The 14,049-nt window shown below is 32.7% G+C and overlaps 1 pseudogene; it reads right to left on the minus strand.

Annotated features, from left to right (window-relative positions):
- On the minus strand, nucleotides 1–11,404 carry LOC123203655 (annotated as a pseudogene).
- Between the last annotated feature and the right edge of the window lie 2,645 nt (nucleotides 11,405–14,049).

Here is a 14,049-nt window from a genome sequence, read left to right on the forward strand (position 1 = left end):
TGAAATCCAACAAGAAATAGTCTTTTTTAACTGTGCATTGCAGAAATGGATTACTTAAACTTACTAGCCTAAATAGTTTAAAAATCCGAAGGCACCATTAAGTAAACAGACCAAATAAGTTGTGTGGAGAACAGGATGAGTCCTTTATGAGGTGTTTCTGCAATTCTAATTTCTGGGCCTAATGTGTGCATGCAGAGGATGAAGTTTGCGAGTGATGAAGCCAACTGTATCAATATTATCTTCTTCACCATCTCTCAGTCTCCACTCGAATTCCTGCACCAACCTGCCTATAGCTGTGCAAGCTATCAACATGGCCTGAAGAGAACCTGCGCAGACCCTCTTTCCAGCTCCAAAAGCCATTGTCTTGTGCAGATCCATGGGATCATATTTTTTGTCAAGAAATCTCTCAGGCTTCCACACTTCAGGATTTTTCCATTCTTTCTTATTCATATATCATCCGTAAATGTTTATGGCAATCTATTCAAAAACAACTTAAATGTCAATTTTGCCGACAAATTTACTTTCTATATATAGTAGGATTACAATACTAACCTCACTTCCAGCAGGGACATAGAATCCACCTATTTCAGCATCTTCATGAGCAAATCTCAGAGGAACTACTGGAGCTGGACTGTACTTCCGGAGGGTTTCATGGAACACAGCAGTTAGGTAAGGAATCTGGGCCATGTTTTCCTCTGTAATCTTCTTTGACCCACAAACATTTCTGATTTCCTGAAAAAGAACATCCTGTTGTACACAGTCGGAATTATCAGAAGCAAAATTACATTACATCTATATAGCACATAAATGGAAATACGAAAACATAGAGACGTGAAAATGAAATGATTAATATTATTTTTCAACATAGACGTGACAAAATGTATAAATATAAAAAATATAAGAGTTTTTTTCTGTTATAAATATCAAATTCAACAACTCCTTAATAATAATAAAGTGTACACTCAATTAGGGATGACAATTTGGACCCGATTTTAGAAGCCCCGACCCTCCCCGACCCTAACGGGGAGGGGATTCCCCGATAAAAACGGGGAAAGGGGCGGGGATGGGGATGAAAAAAATCCCCGTAATCGGGGACGGGGATATATGTGTCCCCGCCCCGCCCCGCCCCGCCCCTCCCCTCCCCTCCCCGCCCCGCCTCGCCCCACCCCCTAAACCTAATATATTAATATAATAATTTCTAAACTATTAAATTTTAGAAATTTTTACATTATGATTTATTAAAACTATAACTTTAATTTTACTAATTTTTTGAATTATCAATTATTAGTTTTTACTAATTTCTAAACTATTAATCTAATATATTAAAAAAACCCCAAAATCTCATTATCATAAAATGCAAATGCATCAAATTAATTTTATTTCAACTTCAAAACTTAGTTAATCAATCCACCAGATTTTACACACAAAAAATAATAAATTATAAACTTGATAAAATCAATTGAAGTGAATGAAAAGTGTTAAATTTAATGTTATTATAAAATTACCCTAAATCACATACATGAAGAGCTACTAATGAAGAGATTGATTATTGCATATTGTTAGATTTTATGAAAACTTTATATTTGAACTAAAATAACAAAGAATATTTTATAGCTCTTGTAGCAAGTGATTTTTTGAGAAAATATGATTTATTTTATTTATTGAAATATATAAAAGAATTAAAATTTATATTTATGGGTATAGGGAGGGGATTTTTCCCCGCGGGGAGCGGGGATGGGGAGGGGATTTTTCCCCACGGGGACGGGGCGGGGATGGGGAGGGGATTTTTCCCCGCAGGGACGGGGAGGGGATGGGGAGGAGATTTTCCTTCACGGGGAGGGGACGGGGATTATTTTTTATCCCCGCAACGGGGACGGGGATTGATATCCCCTACGGGGACGGGGACGGGGATTGATATCCCCTCCCCGCCCCTCCCCATTGCCATCCCTACACTCAATCAACTTATTTATTAATTAACAATCAATTAAACAGTGTATATCAAATTTGACGAAACCAATTTTTCCAGCATTTGCCAATGGTTGGAAAAGCAGGAGAAAGAGAGGAGATGAATTTTAACACACTAGATAAAAGATATGTTTTAATACATTAGCAAAAATAGGAGATGAAATCAGAGTCACCGTTTAAAATTGGGGAAGAGTGTGAAACAAGAAATAAGTTAAAAACAAAGGAAAATAAATGCGTTTCAAATTTTTTTATATTTTCGAAACACCCCCAAAACGTTTCATACCAATTTTGAAGCAGTTCAGAAAAGAAAACATTTCGGAAACGTAGAAATGCATCCTAACTTTACATAGAAAGCCATAACAATGAACTAACAGGCCATCGGTTAACCTGGCGGGTTGGATCTTTGGCAAGCTCATAGATAGCCCATTCTGTTGCAACCAAAGGAGTATCTGCAGCCTCAATGATTGTCTCCCAGAGTAACATAGTTAGTTGTTGCTCTGTCAGGGATTTACATTCAGATAGCAAGAAATCAACATAACAGTTTCGTTCCTGTGAAGATTGAATCAAGGAACATATTAAAACCATGGCATTAAAGGATGGAAACACCTGTGTCTCTGGAACAGAAGACTACCTCTCCTGAGGCAATTCGTTTTTTCTCCTCATTCACTAGAGCATTGGTCACAGCAAGTCTGCGGGAACTTACTCCTTGAATTTTCATCTCTATGCTCCTGTTGGGGATCCATTTTAGATATGGGAAGAAGTCTCTCCAATCTACCTCAATGGCACCCTGCGGCATGTCTGTCACTAAAATTTTATGTATCTCCTCTTTTGACAAAGTGGCTCCAAGCTCCTGCACACATATTGATTCCACGTCCCTTCCTACAGCCTGGAAATTCCATTATCAGTGCATAATGTTTCAGTCAAGCCTGAAAATTTCCCAGAAAATGATTGAACTCACTTCTTTCATTGCTAATCCGAAAAGTTCAAACTGGAAAACTTTTCTGAAATTCACAGCTTCCACAGGATTGTTCTTGATGTGGGCATGAAATTGGCTAGATAAATTTTCCATCATGGTGTCTCTATGAGTTCGATGTCTCTTCTGGTATTTCAGTGGCATAGCTCAGGTTTAATTTTGGCAACAGAATCGATGTAACGCATAAATCAGACAATAAAAAGCAGAGAAATTTGTATTTTGTAAACCTGTGCATTTGCACCCAATACATTTGTTACAATCATCGCTTTGCCATTTTGTGAAATTCACCATAATCACTTGTGGCAACCATACATTTATCCGCAGTGAGAATCTTGAGGGGATGTGATAGCTTTCTTGTTGAAATGGATGAGAATCTGGTCACCATGGTCTGCAATAGCCAAGAAACATTAACAGGCAACTATTTGTAAATTGCCTTGTTTTGTATTAGTTTTTCATTGATTGAAGAAGATGATTGTGTAAGTCATAATATTTTCCACACGAGATGTTCCTCGCATAGAAAAACTTGTGATGTTATCATTGATGGTGGTAATGGTGAGAATGTTGTATCTATAACAAAGGTTAATAACTTAAAAACATCTAAATACATACAAATTTACCAGTTAATGAAAGGGTAATGATGTGGAGGTCACAAAGTGGTGACTACTGGAATTTTCCATTGGCAACAAGTGTCATGACAAGGTATGGTGTAATTATATTCTTATGGATATTTGATATATGTTATTAGATTGGCCTTAGCAATATGATCATCGAGTTATTCATAAATTCATGACGGGTACAAGAATGCATACTCCTTTGGAAAAAATGGTGCAAAAACAGTACGAGTGTATTTCAAGAAGGATTATGATCAAGACTGATTGATTAAACATCTAATATTGTTTCAAAGAAGACATTTATAAGAATAAGATGACATTTATAAAAGTATTGATAGAAGCTAAAAAGATTAAGAAATTATATGAGCAAGTCAAAGAAAAGGTATTGAAACAAAATAAGTCCTACAAAATTGGTGGAGTATTAGATTTTCAGGAAGAAGATTTAGGTTTGTATCTCTATCGTATTTGTAAATTCTAAAAAACCAAAAACCCTACAAAAATTATAATGTATATGTTATATTTAATGACTTAAGAATGATTCTTCTTCTAGCATAGCATGTTGAAAAGAATTTAAATTTAAATTATAGTTTATTTGAAATTCCTAATTTTAATTGTTTTCAAAAAGTAAGATAGATTCTAATTTTAATCATTTTTTCTCCTTTGATTATAATATGTTTTATCATTGAAATTTTATTATTATTATTAATATTTTATTATACTTATATTTTTTCTTTAATTATAGAGAGGTTTTTTCATGAAGAGTGGATTCCTAGTTATCACGTAAAGTGTAATTCTATCCTTGCAGTAATATGTTGAGATGGTGATTCGGTTACTTTATATTAATATTAATAAAATTGTGTTTATCTATTTTGAGTATATAAATAAGTATAAATTTTAATTTATAAGGAGGCTAAAAATACTACCAATATTGGAAGGAGCAGTCCAACCACGTTCCCGTGTCAAAGTAATCCAGTAGCAATATATTTCGGTGAAGATGAGGAGAGTGAAGAGAAGACCTCTTTGGTAACACCTGTTAAATAAAAGAGAAATTTTAAAAACTAGGCAAAATTAAAGGGGTCTAAGCGAAATTGCCCAAAAAATTCAGGTTTAAGCAAAAATGCCCAGGTTTTGTGAAATGACGAAACTGCCCCCATATATAAACACAGCAAATTTTTACTGTGCAATTCAAAGAAAATTCGAATTTTTTCCACATCCCACGGCAATCCCACGGCAAACGTCATTTCCGTCGATTTTCTTGTTTTCCGATAACCGAAAATGGAAAATAATGTTATCACATCTCCCGTAATCTTGTTTGGATCAAGTTATTGCTCATATTATTGCGATTTGATTGAGAATTTTGGGTTTGAAATTTTAGGGTTTACGATTTGAATAATGCTTAAAATGTTTCAATTTTTGGTTGTTTTTGTTGAATTGATTGAGGGGTTTTATGTTATACAATGTGTAGATTTGATTTATGTGAAAATCGGAGGTCGAAACGACCAAAAATTGGCCGAAATTGGCTGCCGAATGGATCGGCAGTCTGCCGTGGGAACGGAATTTCCCACGGCAGGACGAATTCTCCCACGGCAGTTGAATGAACAATGGGTTGTGGGGGGGTAAACTGGCTTTTTTAAAATATTGGGGTGTCGGGGAAATCCTTAGCCCACGTCGGGTTTTTTTGAAATTTCGCACGTTGTCGTGGGAAAAGCGAAATTACGAACCTGCCCCCCTTTATATACAAAGCAAAATTTCCCACGGCAGGTTCTGATTTCACTGTGCATTTCCACGAAAAATCGCAAAATTTCCTCCTCCCACGTCAATCCCACGGCGAAGGTCATTTCCGTCGATTTTGGAGCTTCCCGGCAACCGAAAATGGCAAAGAAGGTTAGTATATCTCCCGTAAGCTTGTTTGGATCAATTTATTGCTGATATAATTGAGATTTGATTGAGAATTTTGGGTTTGAAATTCTAGGGTTTACGCTTTGAATATTGCTTAAAATGTTTGGATTTTTGGTTGTTTTTGTTGAATTGATTGAGGGGTTTTATGTTATACAATGTGTAGATTTGATTTATGCAAAAATCGGAGGTCAAAAAGACCAAAAATTGGCCGAAATTGGCTGAAACTTGGATCGGCAGTCTGCCGTGGGAACGAAATTTCCCACGGCAGAACGAAATTTCCCACGGCAGCATCCTTTTCAAACTTAGTTGGGGGGTAAATTGGGTTTTTTAAAATCTTGGAGAGCTGGATGAGATTCATTACAACAAAGGGGGTTTTATGGAAATTTTGGATATAACATTGGACCTTTTTAATTAAAGAATTTTCATTCGGGGTTAAATTGAGATTTTTCTCATCCACGGTTTCTAATCGTGTAATTTTCGAATTTTATATCTGTTTTTTCTGTTTTAGGTTTTTCTATATGTATTTTTCAAATTTCAAATTCGAGTTTTCAAATTTTGGTGTTTTTTGACACAACTTACGATGTAACGACGTTATTTCAGTTTCTTTTTTCCAAATTCGAATTTCAGTTCCATTTTTTTGGATTTCACCATTTTATGTTATATCGATTCGTATTTTTACGATATCCGAATGATTTTCCAAGTATCATCACTTTAAAGTATTTCAACGTATAGAATTCGAATTTCAGTTCCGTTTTTTCGGATTTCACCATTTTAGGTTATATCGATTCGTATTTTCACGATTTCCGAATGAATTTCCAAGTATTGTCACTTTGAGGTATTTCAACGTATCGAATTCAAATTGTAACTCCGTTTTTTCGAATTTCACCATTTTAGGATATATCGAATCGTATTTTCATGATCTCCAAACGATTTTTTAATTATCGTCACTTTAAGGTATTTCAACGTTTAGAATTCGAATTTCAGTTCCGTTTTTTCGATATTCACCATTTTAGGATATATCGATTCGTATTTTCACGATTTTCGAATGATTTTCTGAGTATCGTCACTTTAAAGTATTTCAACGTATAGAATTCGAATTTCAGTTCCGTTTTTTCGGATTTCACCATTTTAGGTTATATCGATTCGTATTTTCACGATTTCTGAATAATTTTCTGAGTATCGTCACTTTAAGGTATTTCAACGTATCGAATTCGAATTGCAACTCCATTTTTTCGAATTTCACAATTTCAGGATATATCGAATCGTATTTTCATGATCTCCGAATGATTTTTCAATTATCGTCACTTTAAGGTATTTCAACGTATAGAATTCGAATTTCAGTTCCGTTTTTTTGGATTTCACCATTTTAGGTTATATCGATTCGTATTTTCACGATATCTGAATGATTTTCTGAGTATCGTCACTTTAAGGTATTTCAACGTATAGAATTCGAATTTCATTTCCGTTTTTTCGAATTTAACCATTTTAGGATATATCGATTCGTATTTTCACAATTTTCGAATGAATTTTTGAGTATCGTCACTTTGAGGTATTTTAACGTATCGAATTCGAATTGCAACTCCGTTTTTTCGAATTTCATCATTTCAGGATATATCGAATTGTATTTTCATGATCTCCGAACGATTTTTCAATTATCGTCACTTTAAGGTATTTCAACGTATAGAATTCGAATTTCAATTCCGTTTTTTCAGATTTTACCATTTTAGGTTATATCGATTCGTATTTTCACGATATCCGAATGATTTTCTGAGTATCGTCACTTTAAGGTATTTCAACGTATAGAATTCGAATTTCATTTTTGTTTTTTCGAATTTAACCATTTTAGGATATATCGATTCGTATTTTCACAATATCCGAATGATTTTCTGAGTATCGTCACTTTAAGGTATTTCAACGTATAGAATTCGAATTTCATTTCCGTTTTTTTGAATTTAACCATTTTAGGATATATCGATTCGTATTTTCAAAATTTTCGAACAATTTTCTGATTATCGCCACTTCAAGGTATTTCAACCTATAAAGTATGAATTTCAGTTTCGTTTTTTCTATTTTCCGTCATTTAAGGATAACTTTTTCGATTGTTAACATTCTACAGAAGTTGAACGTATAGAACTCGAATTTTTGTTCTTATTTGTTAAGTTTTGTCATTTCCTTTTTAATTATTTGGTATTTCTCATCTTTATATGTTTTTTTCACTAATACATTTGTTTGCATATTTATTTTTGTGACATTGTCAAAAAACGACCCAGAATAATTTCCACCACCTGAAGTAGGATCTTCAAGCCATAAACTATCTATACCCTCGGTTACTGATGTCATATACTCAGGCTCTACATCGTCTGAAGGAATGTCGGGCATATCATTTCCATCGAAGTCACCCCAATAGGGAACTATATCTTTTTCTCCATGAGCCCATGAGTTTGCAATATATAATGGGTCATTACTGAAATCAATCAACTTTTCCAAATCGTATTCTTTTTTGACCCAACTGCTTTCTTTTTCATCTTCATCCTCATCTTCATCTTCATCTTCATCTTCATTTTCTTCCTTCTGCCCTTCAATTGGGGTACATGTAACAAAAACAGGAATACATTCCTGAAAGTACTGGGACATATCAAGAAGACCTTGCACATCTTCATCATTTTGGATCTGGATGGGACAGTTGAGCTCAATTTTTCTTGGCTTCATTGATACTTGAATGTAGTTTTTCATTGGATCAATACTGCAATACTCCGTCAAAAGCTCAATAAATCCCTCGAATGTTGTTCCATAAGGGATTTTAATCAATTGTTTGGCTCCTCCAACATATTTCATTGTGTTGTTGCGACCTTGAATCCATTCTCCCTGGTAACGAACCGATGCATAACCCTCCATTTTAAATATCAATCCTACAATGATAAGTTTTTGAAGATAATTATTCAGGTATAAAAAAAAATCAATAATAACTATGTAAATCAGCCGTACAATTATTAATAATTAAAAAAAACTCCTCATATTTTTCTAATATGTTATTTATCCCCCTATAATTATTTAACAATTTATATAACACTTTCGTATGTTATCTTATATCAAAATGCATCTATCTGTTTGTAACGTTCTATTTAAAACGTTTTTATAATATCTATACTTTGAAATAGATATTCAAATTCTATACTTTGAATTACTTTAAAATGTCAATAATAAATAATTTCTGCAGAAATCTGAAAAATACTAGTGGATATATCCTAAAATGATAAATTTAAAAAAAAACTGAGCTTAAATTCGAATTCTAAAAATTGAAATACCCTAGAATGGTAATAATCAAACAATTCTAAAAAAATCTGAAAAATACGAGTTGATATATGCTAAAACGGTGAAATTCAAAAAAACAAAACTGAAATTTGAATCCTAAAAGTTGAAATACCATAGAATGACAACAATCGAAAAATTCTCCAGAAATAAGAAAAATGTGCATTGATATATCCTAAAGCGGTGAAACTCGAAAAAACCTATAATTTTAATTATAATGCGCCTACAATGTTTAATATGAAAATACGCCCTAATTTTAATAACATTTCATTTGACACCCTTGTATATCGTCTTGTATCAAAGCAATCCCTATATATTTTTAACATGTTATATAAATCCTGTATATATTGTAAAATATCTAAAACCCCCATAACAATGTAAAATATCCAAAAACCCCCTATATTTATCCTAAATTACATTTAACCCCCATACTTGTCAAATATTATATTTAACCCCCTAATTACGACTTAAAAATTATACTTAACAAATAAAATGAAGTTTTAGGGTAAGATTGACATAAATATCTTTTTTTATGAATAGTATTTTTCGAATCGAATTCAAAAATACGAACTTTCTTCGTCCGAACGAATCCCTACTAATTGATGTTAACAAAAAAAATGAAAGTGAGAGTGAGTGTTTGAGTGATATAAGAAGTGTGTGGAAATAAAATGAGTGAGGAGAGTTTATATAGATGAGGGGAAGGGTAATTTTGGCATTTTAGAAAAAGTAATGAAATATATAAATAAATATGAAAATGCCTTTACAATGTAAAATATCCAAAAACCCCACATATTTATCCTAAATTACATTTAACCCCCAATACTTGTCAAATATTACATTCAACCCCCATATTACGACATAAAAACTATACTTAACAAATAAAATGAAGTTTTAGGATAAGATTAACATAAATACTTTTTTTTGATGAATAGTATTTTTTCGAGTCGAATTCAAAAATACGAACTTCCTTCGTCCGAACGAATCCCTACTAATTGATATTAACAAAAAAAATGAAAGTGAGAGTGAGTGTTTGAGTGATATGAGAAGTGTGTGGAAATAAAATAAGTGAGGAGGGTTTATATAGATGAAGGGAAGGGTATTTTTGACATTTTAGAAAAAGTAATGAAATATATAAATAAATATGAAAATGCCTTTACAATGTAAAATATCTAAAAACCCCCCATATTTATCCTAAATTACATTTAACCCCCAATACTTGTCACATATTGCATTTAACCACCATATTACGACATAAAAACTATACTTAACAAATAAAATGAAGTTTTAGGATAAGATTGACATAAATACCTTTTTTTGATGAATAGTATTTTTTCGAGTCGAATTCAAAAATACGAACTTCCTTCGTCCGAACGAATCCCTACTAATTGATGTTGAAAAAAAATGAAAATGAGAGTGAATGTTTGAGTGATATGAGAAGTGTGTGGAAATAAAATGAGTGAGGAGGGTTTATATAGATGAGGGAAATGGTATTTTTGACATTTTAGAAAAAGTAATAAAATATATAAATAAATATGAAAATGCCTTTACAATGTAAAATATCTAAAACGCCCCTATATTTATCCTAAATTACATTTAACCCCCAATACTTGTCACATATTGCATTTAACCATCATATTACGACATAAAAACTATACTTAACAAATAAAATGAAGTTTTAGGATAAGATTGACATAAATACCTTTTTTTGATGAATAGTATTTTTTCGAATCGAATTCAGAAATATGAACTTCCTTTGTCCGAACGAATCCCTACTAATTGATGTTGAAAAAAAATGAAAATGAGAATGAATGTTTGAGTGATATGAGAAGTGTGTGAAAATAAAATGAGTGAGGAGGGTTTATATAGATGAGGGGAATGGTATTTTTGACATTTTAGAAAAAGTAATAAAATATATAAATAAATATGAAAATGCCTTTACAATGTAAAATATCTAAAAACCCCCTATATTTATCCTAAATTACATTTAACCCTATAGTGAGTGAGGAGAGTTATATAAATGAAGGGAGGGGTAATTTTGTCATTTTAGAAAAAGTTTTAAATAAATAAATAAATATCAAAATCTTTTATAGTGTAAAATGTCTAAAAACCCTCCATATTTATCTAAAATTCCATTAAAACCCCTATAGTGAGTGGGAGAGTTATATAAATATGAGGGAAAGGGTAATTTCGGTATTTAAAAAAAGTTATAGGCATTTTTTTTTTGGAACAGTGATTTTGGGCATTTTGGCTTGGAAATAGTGATTTTGGGCATTTTGGCTTAATGGGAGGGCATTTTGGCTATTTTTTAAAATTTCCCTAAATAAAAGCAATAACAGTAGAAGCTCCGGTCCTGATGGAATAAATGGGTCCATATTTCTCAGCCCATTTAGTGAACGTCTTATGTGGTTTCTTTTCTTTCAACTGTAACAAGTTCCCGATCACTGGTAACCCTGGAATCTCTGCACCAACCTATTCATCCATCAAAACCTCGCACAAATAACAGAAAAAACTATATATATATGGTACCTGGAACAGGTGGAAGCTTGGTAGAGTTCATCTTCTTCTGAGTGAAGTTAAATTTTTTAATGAAGAAGAGGAGAAACAAGAAAGAAAGACAACCAAGGGCAATAGAAGTGGCAAAGGGCATTGTCAGAAATGGTTGATTGATGCAGCCCGAAGTGGCCATTGATTTTTCACTGAGAAAAGAGTCCTAGACTCCCAGATGATCTTGGGACAAAGGACTGGTAGTAATACATATACAATGTGATCAGTATAAAATAATGGCGTTCCAGGATTGTTTTTAAATCCTTCTGGGGATATTGTTTGTCAAGAGGCAGTCGGTTTTGTTCGACACTAGCTTGTCTGGATTATGGAAAAGTATGGATGAACCACCAAAGGTAACCCTTAAGTGCCATGGCTAATGACACAGTCTGAATAACCTTCTATTTTTCACAAGATTCTCTTTTGGCTTTTACCGATTTGATGTACCGTCTGTAATTGAGGCATGGACCCTGGTATGCAAGGACAAAGGGAGGACTGAGACAATGAATAAGATTATAGAATCAACATACTTCAGATTCCGAACATAGCAATCATTTGAAAGAAATTACATATAAAGTACGTTCAATTTTTAGTACCCAATTCGGTTTTCAGATGATATATTATTGCGATAGTTGCATTTAGGTCAAAGGATTATTTTTCACCCAAGTTTTGGTATATTTCTAATATCATATTCACTGAATTTAAAAAACTCAAAATCATATCTATAAACTAACAGTAGTTAAAATTTTTTATTAGATCAGAAATAAAATTATTATTTTATTAATAATATTAAAAAAATATAAAATTTATTAATTTTCCCCCTTAAGTTTTAAAAACTAACTACTGCACATTTACCTAAAGTTTTCTAACTTTGAAAAGTCACAATTTTCCCCTCTTAAACCTAAGTTTTTTTCTTCACCCTTTCAGTCAACATATCTAATGTCGATAACGTTTCCTCTCCATTCTAAAATGTTAGTTAACACATGACAGAGCACGATGACCTCTCTCTTCCAAATCTTTTCATTTTCGATGAAGAGATCAGTCTCTTTGTCTCTATAAAGAGATTGTCTCTTCATCTATACGAAGAGACTGATCTCTTTATTTATGACGAAGAGATTTAGAAAGAGAAAGTTATTATATCTTATCGTGTATCTATTAACTTTTTAAGGTGAAGAAAAAATGTTATTAGTGTCAAAAATGATACCCAAAGAAAAGAAGGTAAAAATTTTAGATTTAAAAAAAAAAACTTTTGAAAATTAGAAAATTTTATATTGAAATAAAATTATTAATTTTTAAAATTAAAAAAAATTATATTTTTTAATAATATTATTAAAATAACAACCTTATTTTTGTCACTATCAAACAAATTTTAATTTCAGGAAACTTATGAATGAGATTTAAAATTTTTTAAATCCCGTGAAAGCATCAAAACGTATTGGGAAATAGTCCTTGGCTGTCTGTCTGCCGGTCTGTCTGTCTGTCTGTCTCATCTCGAAAACTAAAATTAAAATATAAAGCTTTAAATTTTGTAGTAACCCCACTAACTTAGATATTGGTGCACTTTACGTTAAAGATAAAATTTGACATTATAAGGCAACCAAAGAAATATGTATCTCTTCAAAAAGGCTCTCGTCTCTACTCATTACCCATAAATTAATTTTCTTTTCCATGATCATCACTAGGAATATAAAAAGGCCCTAAGATCCCACTGATCTCCACAGGGTAAGTGAGAAACAGCAGAGAAGACACTGAGCAAGAGCATCGTGGTTCGGGCCATCTCACTTCCCTACACAACTGTAACTCAACCACACTCTTGTACGTCCTGGACCGGCAACTCTTTTAATGGATTGAAATTTCTAGAAATATCTCGTCTCTTAGTTGATGCCATCTTGATTTGTCGTGTAAAATATTTTATGTTTGTTGGATGTCAGATCAGAAGCATTGATATAATATTCAGCAAAACGAGACATGGACAGTGAAATTGCCTTCCACAGAACAATTAACCTAGGAACAGAGATGGTAATTCCACCCACTTAACCGGGTCTCTAACCCGCTCCTTCGTGAACGAGGAAAGGATTTTATGGATACAAGGTTGTAAATAGAGATAATTTGAATTCCCTTAAAAAATTTTATATTATTATAGATATATTTTAACATTAAATGGAGATGAAAAAGAGAAAGAAAGGAGAATTTTTTTTTGCATGGAGTGAAAGAAAAAAGGAGAAATTTTTGTAATAAGGAAATAACAAAGATTTTTTATCATTTTAATATCAAAACAAGATAGGAATGGAGAAAATTTTTCTTCCTGTAAATGAGAAGGGAGATTAGAGGATTCATCCCTCTTGAGCCAATAGGAGTCTTATTTTGGGGAGTGACAACTTCATGCAAAAATAAAATTGATTGGCATGCTAAATTTAGCAGATGCGTTTGACGTCAACGGTGCCCGGAGACCTAGGTCAACGCAGCGTTTCACGTGGCCCAAACAATTGACTGTCCAAGCATTAGTCAAACTACCTTACAAATTTCCCCATGGTTCATAGGAATTTGATGATATTTTAAAGCTGTTTTAGGTCAAAATGAAGAAAGAAAGAAAGCTTAGCCCAACATGCATGATGCTTTTGGACCTAGAACCAAGTGAAAAATTAAAAAATTTTCGCACTGAAATTTGGAATCCAAAGTAATAGACTTTTACTATATTAGCCTGCACGGCATGCATTACCCAAACAACATGGCAATGGTGATTATGCTAAT

The sequence above is a fragment of the Mangifera indica genome, chromosome 19 (genome assembly GCF_011075055.1).
Source record: "Mangifera indica cultivar Alphonso chromosome 19, CATAS_Mindica_2.1, whole genome shotgun sequence".
NCBI lineage: Eukaryota > Viridiplantae > Streptophyta > Magnoliopsida > Sapindales > Anacardiaceae > Mangifera > Mangifera indica.